General features: G+C 46.6%; 1 protein-coding gene across 3 annotated transcripts in view; it reads right to left on the reverse strand.

Moving 5' to 3' along the window:
* The window catches only part of REXO1 (RNA exonuclease 1 homolog), a 79163-nt gene that overhangs the window by 53802 nt on the left and 12275 nt on the right, over window positions 1-13086 (reverse strand). The gene's annotated exons all lie outside the window — the stretch shown is intronic.

The raw sequence follows: 13086 nt of genomic DNA on the forward strand, positions 1-13086 counted from the left end.
ACCAGAAAATTGTCAGCCTACTCTCATTCTATTAATCCAGGGCAAACTTTTTGGTCTGAGGGACACATCCGGGTATAGAAATTGTATGGCGGGCCAAGAATGCTCATGAAATTGGAGGCTGGGCTGTGGGAGGGGGTGAGGGCTCTGTGGTGGGGCCAGAAATGAAGAGTTCAGTATACAGGAGGGGGCTCCAGGCTGGGGCAGGCGGTTGGGGTGCAGGCTCTGGCTGGGGGTGCTGGCTCTGGAGTGGGGCTGGGGATGAGGATTTGGGGTGTTGGAGGGTGCTCTGGGCTGGGATCAAGGGGTTCAGAGGGCAGGAGGGGGATATAGGTTGGGGAGCGGGAGGGGGGTCAAGGGTGCAGGCTCCAGGCAGCGCTTACCTCAAGCAGCTCCCAGAAGCAGCGGCATGTCCCCCCTCCAGCTCCTACGCAGTGGTGCATCCAGGCAGCTCTGCACACTGCCGCGTCCGCAGACGCCGCCCCTGCAGCTCCCATTGGCAGTGGTTCCCGGCCAATGGGAGCTGTGGGGGTGGCACTTGGGGCAAGAGCAGAGTGCCAAGCCCCTTGGCTGCCCCTACGTGTAGGAGCCAGAGTGGGGTTGTGCCGCTGCTTCTGGGCTCAATGGGTAGCGATCAATGGCTCGATGTCTAGTTGACAGCTGGTAGCAAGCGGAGTGCCCCAGGGGTCGGTCCTGGGGGCGGTTTTGTTTAACATCTTTATTAATTATCTGGATGATGGATTAATTGCACCCTCAGCAAGTTCGCAGATGACACTAAGCTGGAGGGAGAGGTAGATATGATAGAGGGTAGGGATAGGGTCCAGAGTGACCTAGACAAATTGGAGGATTGGGCCAAAAGAAATCTGATGAGGTTCAACAAGGACAAGTGCAGAGTTCTGCACTTAGGAAGGAAGAAACCCATGCACTGCTACAGGCTGGAGGACCGACTGGCTAAGCAGCAGTTCTGCAGAAAAGGACCTGGGGATTACAGTGGACAAGAAGCTGGATATGAGTCAGCAGTGTGCCCTTGTTGCCAAGAAGGCCAATGGAATACTGAGCTGTATTAGTAGGAGCATTGCCAGCAGATCAAGGGAAGTGATTATTCCCCTCTATTCGGCACTGGTGAGGCCACATCTGGAGTACTGTGTCCAGTTTTGGGCCCCACACTACAGAAGGGATGTGGACAAATTGGAGAAAGTCCAGCAGAGGGCAATGAAAATGATTAGGGGGCTGGGACACATGACTTATGAGGAGAGGCTGAGGGAACTGGGGTTATTTAATCTGCAGAAGAGAAGAGTGAGGGGGGGATTTGATAGCAACCTTCAACTACCTGAAGGGGGGCTTCAAAGAGGATGGAGCTCAGCTGTTCTCAGTGGTGGCAGATGACAGAACAAGGAGCAGTAGTCTCAAGTTACAGTGGGGAAGGTCTAGGGTGGCTATTAGGAAAAACTATTTCACTAGGTGGATGGTGAAGCACCAGAGTGGGTTACCTAGGGAGGTGGTGGACTCTCCATCCTTAGAGGTTTTTAAGGCCCAGCTTGACAAAGCCCTGGTTGGGATGATTTAGTTGGGGTTGGTCCTGCTTTGAGCAGGGGGTTGGACTAGATGACTTCCTGAGGTCTCTTCCAACCCTAATCTTCTATGATTCTATAACTGGAGCGCCAGAGCAGGGCAAGCCCAAGACCCTGCTCCCCGGCGGAAGCTCGAGGGCCGTATTAAAATCTCTGAAGGGCAGGATGTGGCCCCCGGGCCATAGTTTGCCCACCCATGTATTAATCTGTTTCCAAAGTCCAGTTATAGATGTTTTCTGCTGGCTATTGCCAAGTTAGTCATATTGCGCACAGCGTGTGCAAATGTGACATTGCTTCTCAGGCAGCATGGAAAAGGGATGGCATTTAGAAGTGGGAGTGTCCACTGTACCTCCTAGAAATGGAATGGATTTTGGGAATGTTGTATTGTAACTTCTGACTGTCCTGCCCAGCAGCATCTTTTGGAAAGTGCAGTCCCACCCTATGAAAATGTGGCAACAGGAGTAACCTTTGCAACATGACACATTTCCAAAATGACAGGTCAGACAGTGGATAGGGCTGCTCTAGCAGAGGAAGGAGGAGCAACCCAGAGGACAGAGGAAGACACAGATAGTTGGTAGTCAAAACACCTACGCCTCTCCGCACTGCCAGATCTTCAACGACAAGAACACACTTGCCTCTCCAGCCACTCCCACAGGCCTATCCCATCCCCTGTGGAAAGATGAGGTTTTATATCTTTCACATATGCAGCACTGGCAAATCCATAGGTGCTCTCCCCCCTTGCAAAACCAGGGTATCCAAATTTGGCACACTTTTCAGTGGCAGGTTTGGAATACTACACTTCGGCACACAGCTTCACAATGTTAGCTGTGATGAACTTGCTACTATAAATAAAACACAATCCATTTTACAGACTACTTGAAGCTGCAGGTAAGTCATGCAAATCAGGTGCAGCCCTCTGGCTGCTGACAAATTGCCATTATGGCTCTTGTAAAATCTGGATGCTCTTATTCTAAAGCAACCCTGTCCTGTTCTCCTTCTCCAGTGGGACAGTAACAAAGCCGGCTCTCACAGGTGGGTACATAAAGCAGGTGAAAATCAGGGCCCTAATAGTGATGCAAAGGAGTCACAGAATCAAAAAAAAAAATCAAACAAGCTGATATGGGCAATTTACATCTCTTCCTCAAATGCTTACAAGCCTAACCATACAAGGTTGTGTGCTTCCTCTGAAAGGTGCTGAGCTCCCTTATCTCCCACTGAAAGTACGAATTGAGGGCGCTTAGCACCTTACAGAATGAGCCCGCAAGTGGGTGGAATAGAGACACTGGTTTTATGAAATGCCTTTCATACTCCAAGTCTCTCAAAGCCTTTTACAAAATAATTAGTCTGAAAGCACAGGAACTGTGTGGGCAAAGGCGGTACGTCACTACGTTCCGAGTGACAGCTCAAACGGTCTTCAACATTAGGAACTCAGGGCATTACTTTGAAAGAATGAATGTTATTTTACATTTACATAGCATACGCCCCCCTGAAAGATCCCAAAGTGCTTTACAAATCAAATATAGACAGCGCTTCTGCAACGCAGCCATCTTTGAGTAAGGGTGGCAATCTACCAGCCGTAAAATGTGTCACATCCATACATGGTGGACAGAACTTCCGTGTTTAATACCTAACTGAAAAGACAGCTACACCACATGAACTGACCTCAATTTATCTTCCCCAGGAGGAGGAAGGGCTGAGTGAGCCCTACGGGGATTTTAAAAGGTGGTTATGGAGAGCCTCAGGCTAAGACTATACTTAAAATGCTACAGCAGCACCACTGTAGCACTTCAGTGTAGACACTCACTACAGCAATGGGAGGGGTTCTCCCCTCCACGAGAAGCCATCGCTAGGTCAGCAAAACAAATCCTCCATTGAATTAGCGCTGCGTACACCTGATAGACGCAGCTATGCTGATGTAACTTTTCTGTGTAAATCAGGCCTCAGTGTCCCCTTCTCCAAAGCAGAAGACACCTCAGAGGGAGGTGGTACATAAAACCAAAGGTAGTCAGAGACCACATTCTCACTGTGTCCACATTACAGAGCCTATGCCAGCATAGCTATGTTGGCTTAGCTGTGTCGGTATAGCCCCCTAGTGTAGACGCAGCGTACACCAACAGAAGGAGTTTTTCTGCCCTCAGAGAGCAACACTTCCCCAAACAATGTTAGCTGCGTCTACACTGGGGGTTTTGTCAGCATAGCTATGTTGCAGGGGGGCAGGAGGGAGTGGCAGGGTTCATGCCCCTGATGCCAGTATAAATTTTAAGTGTAGACCAGGCCTCAGTCTAACAAGAAGAAACTGGGAAGAGACTTGGGGGGAAAACAGGAGTAAAACCAGAAACAAACTGCTTAATCTTCAGGATGAGAATTGTACTGAACTACCTACCACCATTAATGCAACTGGTAACCTCCCCCTCACCCCCACCGTAGCAAAAAAAATGCCTATTACAACATCACAGAGAGAAAGAATGTGGTGGGGTGACCCGAGATGCTAGCAAAGCTTTTCTTTCCAGTCCTTATACTCTAGAACAAGATGAAGACCCACAGTCCAGTGTACACCATTTTAAGACAACTGGAGGAAAACTGGCAGTTTGCACTAGGGTAATATTAGATGTCTAACAAGCAGCTGTGAAAGAGGTATGGGGACAGCATCTAAACGTTTGCCAAGGGTCAGTGAATCATGGCAGTGATGCATGTCCACACGCAGAAGTTGTACTGCTTTAATGACACCGCTATTGTCAAAGTGGTACAAGGACATGTTTATATAAAAGTGCTAATACCGGTATAGCTTATTCCTGTATGTGACAGGGAATAAGTTACACTGTTAGGGCATGGCTACACTTGCAGATGTAGAACGCTGAGAGTTAAACCAGCCCTTGGAGAGCACAGCAGGGAAAGCGCTGCAGTGTGTTCACACTGTCAGCTGCAAGCGCATTGGCATGGCCACATTTGCAGCACTTGCATTGGGAGCGGTGCATTATGGGCACCTATCCCACAGAGCACCTCTTCCCATTCTGGCACTGTGGCTTGTGGGAAGGGGGCGGGGGAGTGCGGGGCATTCTGGGTCCCGTCCCAATGCCCCAATATGCATCGCTTCGCATCCAAGCAATCCCTGTGCTTCCATCCACACTTGGCGCCATCTTTCAACAGTTTTTGTACTGCACACTCTGTCTTCCCTTTCGGTCTGCAGGAATGGAGCCCGAAATGCTGAGGAATATGCTGATGGGTCTCGCCAGCGCGTCACGAATTGCAGTCGAGTTACTCCTTAAGCTACAAGCTGATAGTGAGGAGTCCGACGATGATGTTGACTCACATAACGTATATGAACCAAGATTGCTTGTGGCATTCACGGACATGCTCACCACCGTGGAATGCTGCTTTTGGGCTTGGGAAACAAGCCCTGAGTGGTGGGATCACATCGTCAGGCAAGTCTGGGATGACGAGCAGTGGCTGCAGAACTTTCGGATGAGAAAAGCCACTTTCATGGGACTGTGTGCTGAGCTCGCCCCTACCCTGAGGTGCAAGGACACGAGATTGAGAGCTGCCCTGACGGTGGAGAAGCAGGTGGCTATTGCAATCTGGAAGCTAGCAACTCCAGCGAGCTACCAATCGGTCGCTAGCCAGTTTGGAGTGAGGAAGTCGACCATTGGAATCATGTTGATGCAGGTTTGCAGGGCCATTAATCGCATCCTGCTCAGAAGAACCGTGACTCTGGGTAACATGCATGACACCGTGGCTGGCTTTGCAAAAATGGGTTTCCCTAACTGCGGCGGGGTGACAGAGGTGATGCATATTCCAATTCTGGCACCAGCCCACCTAGCCTACGAGTACATAGATTGGAAGGAGTATTTCTCTATGGTTCTCCAGGCGCTTGTGGATCACTGTGGGCGTTTCATTGACATTAACGCAGGCTGGTCCAGAAAGGTGCATGACGCAGGCATCTTTCAGAACACAGGCCTGTTCACAAAGCTGAAAGCTGGGACTTTCTTCCCAGACCAGATCACCATAGGGAAAGTCAAAATGCCCATTATAATACTTGGAGACCCCGCTTACCCTTTAATGCCGTGGCTCATGAAACCCTACACAGGGAGCCTTGACAGCAGCAAGGAGCGGTTCAACAACAGGCTGAGTTGGTGCAGAATGACTGTGGAGTGTGCTTTTGGCCGTTTAAAGGGCCGCTGGCGCTGTCTGTATGGGAAGCTGGACCTGGCCAATGACAACATCCCCACGGTTATATCTGCGTGCTGTACCCTCCACAACATTTGTGAAGGGTAAGGTGAAAGATTCACTCAGGCATGGAACTCAGAGGTTCAATACCTGGAGGGGGAATTAGAACAGCCAGAGAGCAGGGCTATTAGAGGGGCCCAGCGCAGGGCTGCAAGGATTAGGGATGCCTTGAGGGAGCAATTTGAGACTGAAAGCCATCAGTAATGTTTGGTGCCCTGCATAGGACTGAAGTGCAGTGGTTCCAATGTTAGTAGGAATCTGTGCTTCGTAGGATGCGCTGACCTGCAGTGCCTGTTGTTTTCCTGGACTACGGTATCTTTTACTTAATGCAATATTAAAGACTGTTTTCAAAGCCAAAAGATTCATTTTTTGAAAATAAAATTCATTTATTGAAAAGAAACAACTGCTTGGGAAACAGAAAGGGCATGACATATCTGTGCTGTTTGGGACAAGGGAACAGGGTTGGGTGGGGAACGGTACAATCACAGATTTGCATATGTCCTATCATACTCAGCCTTCCTGTCTGGAGTGCTGTGCAATGAGTGCTGCACTTCAGGATGGCTATACTGCAAGGTGATGGGGATTGAATGCAGTGGGTAAGCGTCGTAGTTTGCAGGGCTGGGTGGTGAAGCTACAGGTGTTGGAGGCAGCTGGTGGTGATAAGAACCTGGATGTTGGGGAAAGTGGGTTGGCCGTGACATGGAGGCACAAGGGAAAGAGTTTTGTGAAAAGGGCTGCAGAGGGGGACAGGCACCAAAGTGCTCCGCCTGCATTGCTACCAGCACCTGTATCAAGTCTGCTTGGCGTTCCATGATGCTTAGCAGCCGCTCCGTACTTTGGTGCTGGCGATCCGCATTCTGCTGGTGGACCCTCCTTTCACTCTCCCACCACTCCTGCACTTATTGATTTTCATTAAGGGAGTGCTGCATTAGTTCATGCAGCATGTCCTCTTTACTTCTACATGTCCGCTTCCTGATTCTTTGGAGTCTTTCTGCCATTGATAACAAGGATGGCTAGGATCTCAAGGTTGCATCTGTAAAGCCATAATACAACGCTTAGAGTCAGCATTGTTCACACCAGACAGAGAAATGATTTGGCCGTACTTAAAGTACAGTGTACACAATAGCAGAAAGTGACCATCCCAAAGCAAGCACACACAACCCACAGGAGCCCGAAAATGTTGAGTAAGCACAGGAGCAAGGGGGACTGTTTGGTTCATGGCCATACTGTCCTCTGGGGTTCTGTACCTTGGGGAGAGCCAACAGCTGCAGGGGGCCCCATATTGAACACTGTCCCCACATTTTCCACAGGATTAGTTCGTCCCGGAAGATATCTCGCTGCTGAGGGTGACCTGGGAAGCAAGGGAGAATCTTCTACTACTATGTGGCTTCCGTCCTGGCCCACATGCAGCTTGCCTGTGTGCAGCAATGGTCCCCCCGCCCGTCACAGTGGCACGGACATGTTAGTCTTACTGGGACAAGGAGCACAGTTGCTCTGCTAAGGAACCTGCACAAGTGGATTGCCCAGTTTCTGCATGAGACCGTTGAAGAGGTCACTGAGGCCGATTACCACGATGTGATAGAGCACATCAACACCCTATTCTGCATCTAGGCGTGCATGCAGCCCTAACCCTGCAACCCTCCTCGCCCCAAGAGCCCGCACCAAACAACTTCCTTCCCAAAATAAAAGCCGCTTACCAGGCACCTCTTCTGGTGTTTGTTCTTCCCCAAGCATCATCTGTTGCGACTGGCTACCTTCCTCCTGGCTTGAAAACAGCTCCTGGCTGCATGTATCTAGGGATGCCGGGCTGTCACCGTCTTCCTCAGCACCCTCGCTCCCACTTTCCTCCTCCTCCTGCCTTGTTGAACTGGACTCTGAAGTGTCCATAGTGGTCTTCGGAGTGGAGGTGAGGTCGCCCCCAAGTATCGTGTCCAGCTCTTTGTAGAAACGGCAGGTGGCGGGGGCAGCACCGGAGTGGCAGTTTGCCTCGCGAGCTCTGCAGTACGCATTCCACAGCTCCTTCGCTTTAACCCTGCACTGCAGTGCGTCTCGGTCATGGCCCCTTTCCATCATGTCCCTTGATATCTGCCTGAAGGTATTGTAATTCCTACGGCTGGAGCGCAGCTGGGACCGGACAGCTTCCTCCCCCCAAACACTGATGAGGTCCAGCACCTCGCCATTGCTCCATACTAGGGCTTGCCTGGTGTGTGGCAGCATGGTCACCAGGAAAGATTCACTGAGAGCACTCCATGCCTGGCTGAGCAAATAGGAAGGGGAATTTCAAAATTCCCAGAGAATTTGAAGGGTGGGTCTGATGGTTGGTCACCTCAGGGCAGGGCAGTAGAGTTCAAAGTGATGACCAGAGTGAACAGGCATCGTGGGACACTTCTGATCAGAGCGCATTAATAGACCAGGGCATCCACACTGGCATCGCGGCGCTGCAGCAGGGAGCTTCTAGTGGAGGTGGATTACCAGGAGCACTCCAGCCGCGGAGTCAGAGCGCTTTATGTGCCTTGCCAGTGTGGACGCGTCATGAGTTAGGGCGCCCAGGGCTGCTTTAATGCGCTCTAACTCTCAAGTGTAGCCAAACACTGATGTAAGGCAGCTTTATGTCAGGATAACTCATCCACGCCAGGACTGTATAAGTAAAAGCCACCCCCTTAACTGAAACAGTTACACCAGTACAAAAATCTACGTGTCGACCAGGTTTTAGACTAATGCAGTTTGTATTGTGATATTCTAATGTACAAATCAGTTTATTTTATTTTTTACACATTTTACTTTAGTGGAATGATCAGTTGGTCAGCTACAGAATAAACCCTGAAAATATCAAGGGTCTTGTGAGATTTCTTCTTAAAAGAGCTCTTTTGTGTGTCGGTGGATAGTTTGATTGGATTACACAGAAAATGTGGTATCTGATCAGCTTTATTCCTGTATAAGACACATGCTTAAGTGAGCTCCACTATACTACTTAGGACTGTTACCTTCAGTTGTGATGTGTTTGCATAATGCACTAGAAATACAAGCAAAGATTTTTTTTAAGAGTGAATGTCTAGAGTAAGGCAAACTAAATAAGCTGCCTCAAGTCAGGCCACTTATTTAAGCACCATACTGTAGACTTCATATGGAACCTAACTTTACATGCTTAAAAATCTTGGCCATTATATAAAAAAAAAAAAAAACACCCCTATTTGCTTTTTGCATTTGTTACTTTCAGTTCAGTACATAAAACATTTAAGAAAAATCTTTACAGTTAAGGAAGATAGCAGAAACTAGATCACTTATTTTGCAGTTATTTCAGCTATACAATAACCCTATGATAATTCTGTTAAAACAAAATGGGCAGATTAAAGGTATTACTTAATGAAATTTCTCTTTTTTGATGAGAAGTCTCCCAGGAATATCACAGGGCAACCAAACTTGAGATAGCAACTCCCTGTCTGACTGTTAGTTTAATTATGATTAAGACACTTTTTAAAAAAAATTCAAATTATTTTAAGAATAAATACATCTTAGAATGAACATATTAATATACATCTTCCAATGCATCAAAAAAAAATTCCTTTTAAAAAACATGTTATAGCTCTATATAAATGCTTGTCACTAAAGCCAGAAAATGTACTAAACTCAGATGTATTCCAGAAGAGACCAGTGTGCTTTGAAATGAATCCCACTTAAACAACTTTTCTGGGCAAGAAGAATAGAAAATGTGGAACAGGCTTCCACAGAAAGTTAGGGTTTTTCCCCCCTCAGTTGTAGTTATGCTGGTGGTGTTGGGTTTTTGTTTGTTTGGGTTTTTTGGGGGGAGCGGGGCATGGAGGGGGTGTCAATTCTGCAATGGCAATGTTATTCAAACAGCTTCTTTTCGGCCAGGAGCAAAAGGCTGTAGCATCTTCTCCAGTATAATGGGCATTCTAGTTTTTGCAACACAGATGAAGATCGCAAACGAAGACTGACATTATCTATTAAACATGATGCAGCCAGTACAAGGTCGCCTATTTGATTTAAAAATTTATTTTCCAATGAATCATTCTGCATCAATAGATGCTTTGTTTAAAGGCAACCTAGGAGTGTGTATATAACATGCTTTTTATTTGGAATACAGAGCCCTTCTGTTTGATCAATTCCTACCACTGAAGTTTATAATTTGGGAAGAAAACAGGCTGCTTTTTGCATCTGTATTGCTCAAGAGGGAGCAAATATCTTGCTCTCAAAGGCAGCACAAACTAGAGGAGCTAAGAGGTAGCTGCAGGGGAATCAGAAATATTAAAATTTTGGGCAACTGAAGTCTCGCAATGCCAGACTTGTAAGCAAGACATTAATCTTTTGTTACAGTGACTATCAGTCTCGGGCATCTAACTGTTCAAGGTAGCGGTTTGGAAACATTTTCAGACAAAAACAGCCATTTTTGTGACAGCCAGAGCAACTGTGCTAGATTAACACCATGCTTATGTTCACAATGTTAGTGCTGACCATCCCGACAACCACTGCAATTACCAGAAAAAATTATCCCCACTGGAAGAATATTTTTGAGCTTTAGCTTTAATATTTCTAGAAAGAGAAAAGCAGTTCTCACAAGAGGCTTTGCTTTTCTGTGAAAATGGCAAGATTTCATCCTAGCAACAAAGGCTTGGCTCAGCAGGTTGAACTTCGTGATAAAATATCACAAGTATGTGCTGGTGGAAATGGTGACTTCTGGCAAAGCCCTTATTCGCAAATACCCAAAGCAGAGTTTGGGAGCTTAAATCCCATAAAGGGCGGAAAATAATTAATAGTAGAACATTTCAAATAAGTGGTTCAGATTAAGTAGGTTTGGGGGGGGGGTACATAAGAGGAACCAAAAGCAAGCTTTTTTTATTTAATTTCAGTTGCAGTCAGAAAACTCACACTGTAACCCTTCTTATTCAATGTACCTGCTCCTCGTGTGTAAGTCTTACCTGCATGTTTATTCATTCATTGATAGTGCACCTAACACCATAGCATCCAAGCGCATTACAAAAGTATCAATTTATAAACAGAAGAATAAAAGAAGACAATGCCTTAGCAAGAGATTTGACAAAACTGCCTCACTTAAATTGTCTGATTTTTTCAACGTACTATTGCTACAAATAACACCCAATGTGTCTAAGTGAAAGATTAGAGAAATATCGCTGTATTTTTTCAAGTTTGCTTACCTAGCACATCTGACAGCACTTACTGTATTGTAAGTTCCATGCTTTCCCCTGTAGAGACAAGCAGTTTCTCCTGTTTGTGTGGACCTTTCACACAGCAACAGGGAACAGAGAAATGCGATTATTTTTTTAAAAGGCAAAGTGTAATTGTAAAATCACTGGCAGGGGAATCAGAGCAGACACATTATCTAATTAATTTAACTTATGTTTTAAACTGAGTAGATTTCAAAGTGGCAGTGCCCACTTTAAACTCAGGCTTCAAGGGGGCATCTGTGACAGGTTCCCCCAGGGTGCCACCTGGAACTGGGGTACCACTGAGCCCCCTGACCCACCAGCCTGGGCTCCCTTCTACACTGTACAGTACTGTTATTGACAAGCTGACAAGCCCTCTGGGCTTCAGCCTGCACTTTCACCAGCACACATACAGGTAGGGACACACCCAGCTGCAGTACATGAAGGCAGGTTCTTTAACAGGCCCCTGCATGGGATGGCTTCAGCCAGTTCCTAAGGAACACACTCCCTCTGGAGTATAAACCCAAAATTATACTGTCTTGCACTGCACAGGGAACTGTACAGAGTAAGCTCATAAAATTCGCCCCCTCCCTCAATGTGGAGAGGAACATGCAACAGCTTTCTCCCCGAGTTATGACTCCTACACACTGGTTTTAGATAAAGCAAAAACAAGTTTATTAACCACAAAAGATAGATTGCAAGTGATTATAAGGGATAGCAAACAGATCAAAACAGATAAACAAAACAGCAAACTAAGCTTAATATATTAAATAGACTGGATATGAAAAGCAGATCCTCATCCTAAGTGATGACACAAGCAGGCTGCAGATTCTTAAGGGGCAAGCTACACATGCTTACAGCTTGGAATCCCCAGGTGTTCCATTCATAGGCTAAAAATCCCTTTAGCCTGGGTCCAGCACTTCCCCCAGTTCAGTCTTTGTTCCTCAGGTGTTTCCAGGAGTCTTCTTGGGTGCGTAGTCAGTGGACAACCAAGATGATGTCACTCCCCTGTCTTATATAGCTTTTGCATATGGCAGGAACCCTTTGTTTCAAAGCTTGGTTCCCACACCAGTCCGTGGAAAAATACTGACATCCCAAGATGGAGTCCAGAACCAGGTGACCTGGTCACATGTCCCACAGCCATTCCTCACGGGCTGTTTGGAGCACTCACAGGAAGGCTCACCAGGTGGGAGCTAAGCTTCTCCTAAGGCCTATTGTTTCTTCCTAATGGCTCATTAACCTGAATGGGCCCTTCCCAGCCAGCCATCTAGACAGAGAGCATTTTGCCTAGTGGGCGTTGCCCAGGAATAGCTACATTTGAAATAGATACATAGTCAATATTCATAACTTCAGATACAAAAATGATACATGCATGTAAAAAGGATATATTCAGCAAACCATAACCTTTCCAATGACACCTCACGTGCCTTGCCTTGCATAAAATATATAACTATGATATAATTATATCATACTAATATCACTATGAAGAATATGGCGTGCAGTGTCACAGCATCCACACTAGAAAAAAAGGTTAGTTTGCATCTCCTCCTCCCATCTTAGCTAACTTACTGTGGACAAGGCAGGGTTTTAACATGTTAGCAGGTCAAAATGAACACTATATTTTACCACACATTCGCTAACATGTGGTAAAAAGCCACCTTTTTTCCTAATGAAGATCAGGCCTAAGAAGCCACGAGAGGGAGCAAGATCAACAGCCTCCACCAAGAACATCTTGACAGTTCTCTTTTTGCTTCCAGTTCACAAGAGGGCATCTCTACCCAAGTGCTTGCTTTACTCTCAGGGCACTTTCAGAGACAATACTGCTGTGAAAGAGGCTGCAGCCTTCTATGCTGCCTCACACAGACCTCTGCAATGTCAGCTAAATCTTTATTGCTAAAAGATGCAAGAGGCCAAAATAACAGATAAAAAAAATAAATGATAGCATCCACTGTTTGTCAGGCATATACAAAAACAATAGTTTATGCGTTTTCCATTGCAACAGTTATTAATGCCCCTGTGCTGTGATAATGTGAATGATATAAAAACCACCAGATTAACGTCAAACTTTATGGCGGGAAAAAATCATTCCAAAGGGGAGACTCTCAGTAAGA

This window comes from Caretta caretta, chromosome 25 (genome assembly GCF_965140235.1).
Source record: "Caretta caretta isolate rCarCar2 chromosome 25, rCarCar1.hap1, whole genome shotgun sequence".
NCBI classification, from domain to species: domain Eukaryota; kingdom Metazoa; phylum Chordata; order Testudines; family Cheloniidae; genus Caretta; species Caretta caretta.